Here is a 3,673-nt window from a genome sequence, read left to right as displayed (position 1 = left end):
ATAAAGCGGTGAAAAAAAACTCTTTTGGTAAACTTCTTATGGTAGCTAATTACCGCAGCATGCATAATTGAACGCATCTTATTGAGCGCTTTAATATAACTTCCGGTGATGCAAAAATACAATTCGCCTTACCAATAAAACAACACAATACATATATCGTCACCCTGTTAAAATAATCGCCTAAGTAATTTTTTTCAAGTTTTGCAGGAAACATAAAATGTCTATAGGATAGTGAAAACACTGTGTGTAAACTATGTAACTTGGGCAATTTTTGTGAACGTGCCTTTGTGACTTAAGCAAGATATAGTGACACTTTATTTTGAAAGTATCTACATAAGAGTCACACAAGCCTGTCAGAAACATGACATGACAAGTATCATAAGCATTAACGTTACTTCAAAGTGTCATTAATGTTCAAGGCATGTTCAAAAAATTTCCTAAGTCATATTTTATTTTGACTTAGGCATAATAAATCCGCTTAAGTCACACACTTGACATAGGCCATTATCTTAAAGGGGTAAAATCACATGATCTGATCAACTGAGGATGTAGGCGATTTTACCATAGGTGGCCGGCGTCATGGGGAGATGATTCAGGCAAAAAAAACAATTTTGACAAAAATGACTTAGGTGATTATTTTAAGTGTGATGATATGGTAACTTCATCTAGTCTATTTCCTCTATACTGGAGCTGTTCAATCAGAAGCATTGACTTGCACTGATTTCTTGTTTCTTCTTTCTCTACTTCTACAGCTGGCCGAATTGTTTTTGAAGTTTTTGCTGATATCACCCCTAAAACTGCTGAAAACTTCCGGGCACTTTGCACTGGAGAGAAAGGCACTGGCAAATCGACTGGGAAACCGCTGCACTTCAAAGGATGCCCCTTCCATAGAAGTAAACAGGCCCCACATCTGTTTATATTGTGGCATTTCCTTTTAGTAGGGGACATTGAATGTGTTGAGCCATTTGGAGAATCTGAAGATGCTTACTCATTGAAAGCCCTTTAGAAAATGGCTATTTATGGTGTCACTTCACCACAATTAATGACTATTAATACTGTATGCTTGGACATTTTGAGATGATTTTGGCAAAAAAAAAACAATTTTGACAAAAAATGACCAGGCGATTATTTTAACAGTGTGACGATATATTTCACTTCAATATTTCAATATATTTTCAATAGTAAGCAGTGGCTAGTATGAGAAAGATTAGTGTCATCTATTTCTGTTAGGCTATATAATTATTTATTATAATACCATATCATGATAGCTACATATTTACACGTTTTTCTGAAAATCAATTGAGATGCTGGGTTACACAAGCAGACAGAAAAAGTGGTTTTTTTTTGTTATTGTTATTTTTAAAGATAATACATCCAATGTAATACTTGACAAATAAAAGTACTTAACATCACACTGATTCACAAAGCCCATGAAAATTTGATTTTACTGGTCACGTGGTAAGTAGCCTAACCTTGATTATTTATTTATTTTTGCTTTTAAAAACTGTTCAAGATTTATCATGCCATGAATTCTATAGACTGGCCATTTCAAATGGGACCTTGTTTAAATAGATTTCATCCTAAGTGCATCTTAGGGGTTTTGAAAAAGAAAAAAATGACTATTGTTGCACAACATGACATTTCTTCCTTAAGACATTCTTCTGATCGTTGTTTCTTTTTTGTAAACTTTTAAATACTAGGTGATTGTACTTCTTAATGCTTAAGATAAATCTATGGTTAAATTAAATAATATCTATGGTGGAAAAACTGATAAAAGCTGTTTTTAACTAGTGATTCAAAACTCCCTGCCTCCCCATGTAGCCACTCCTGGTTTGGGATGCTTTTGACTCAGGTTTCAACTCCAGAATGTCTAAACGCATATAGTGTTCTGTCTCAACACAATTCAATCATAACATGCCTTCAGGCGGGTCTCAAATTGAGGCCAGCCTGTTGGAGTGATGGCTTTGCCAGCAAATTGCAGCTGACCTTGAGAAATTGATGTCTGTGTGGCTGTTTACATGATAATTGATGGTTTCTCTTGTGTTAAACAATCTGTACAGTTATCTACACCAGACACAAGTGAATATGACTGCTGTAGCTGCAGGGATGGATTACCAGGTGTCTCACATACAGAAATTAAAAGTTGAGATTTGTTGCTGTGAGACCAACCCCTGATAGACAATACCAGCTTGTTTGTCGTTGTTATTTTTGGAGATAATCTTCAGTTTGACGGATATCGGTATGTTCTACTTCTCTGAGCAGTTTTTGAAAATTTTCACATGATTCAACCTTGTTTGCCCAGTTTAAGTTCCATTACATATCACAGTACTTATAATTGAACTCAACATGAACTTTCATAGATTTGTGAGTTATACTTGATATAGAAGTGTGAATTTCTTCTGAATCATTCAGGCTAGAGGATGCAAAAAAAAAGGAAACTGTTGAAAAGTCAACATATTGCAGAGATTAAAAGATGTTTAATCAAGCTTGACACATCTCATTAAGAGTCAGGTCCTCTAGCAGCCGTGGGTAGTAGAATGCCATCTGCTGTTAGCTCTCACTGCCTCTGTGAAACTTGGTGTTGACTTGGAGTGAGGCATCTGTCATGTTACTGGAAGCAAACAAATAGAGAAGGTGAAATAAATTAATCAAGCAAGCGTTAACTGACATCAATGACCTACAGGGTGTTTTTTTTCATCCTTATTGTTTTCTTTCAGATTATAATTACAGAGGGTAAAAAAGAGAAAAGAAAACAAAATTTTAAAAAAGTTAACAGAGCCAATAAGCAAGAGGAGTCATTGAATGTTTGAATTTTCCTTTGATTTTAGATTTTCACGTTTTTGATCCAATTGGCTTCGGTTGGTTAAAAGTGTTATTTTTTTCTTTTTGAAGGTTACTTCCTCATATAATAGTATAGCTCGGTCCAACTAGCCATCATTATTTTCCACAAGATAACTCAGAATACCCCTTTGATTTGCTCAACAACCGACTTATTGTTCGATACAGCCATGTTCATCTCTCCATATTGTATCTTTCTGTCTGCAAATGAAAAAAAAAACTTTCAGATGAATGATGCTATGATTGGACACATCGGCCACTCCAATTTGATATCCTTGTATTACATCCCTATTTTCTACATGAAAAAAAAAACATTTACTTCTGAGTAAACAGTGCGTGTTGCTGAATAATGATTAAAGTCTCTCCACAGAGGATGAGAAAGCCCATTTATTCCCAAGTATCTTACACTAATTTCGTGATGGGTTTCCTATTTCTCTTAAACCTAGTTTGTCTAAGTGATCATGGTCCATTTTTACAATGACATCTCTTCCACATATACATATACTCTTGGTTTCTATAGCAATAGTGTCAAATAGGGATTTAAAAAAATGTTTATCACACTGGGGAGGTGCATTTATTTCACCAAAATAGCCTTCCATAAATAAAGAAGTTCCAGTTAGAAATTAGTTTTAACTCATACATCTTTGACCTACCTATACTACACTTGTGTTATAAGTGTTTTTAAATCTCTTTCTACCCAGGTCAGTTACCTGTGACCCTCTGAAGCAAAGCAAATTGTAGACAGAAATTTTGCCTATATGCTCTACCATCCAACCGGAATTCAGGGTGTGTTATTCTTTTATCTTATTAAATGTTCTGTCATATATTAAAGAGT

This window comes from Centropristis striata, chromosome 12, assembly GCF_030273125.1.
Source record: "Centropristis striata isolate RG_2023a ecotype Rhode Island chromosome 12, C.striata_1.0, whole genome shotgun sequence".
NCBI lineage: Eukaryota > Metazoa > Chordata > Actinopteri > Perciformes > Serranidae > Centropristis > Centropristis striata.
This window is presented reverse-complemented; position numbering follows the sequence as displayed.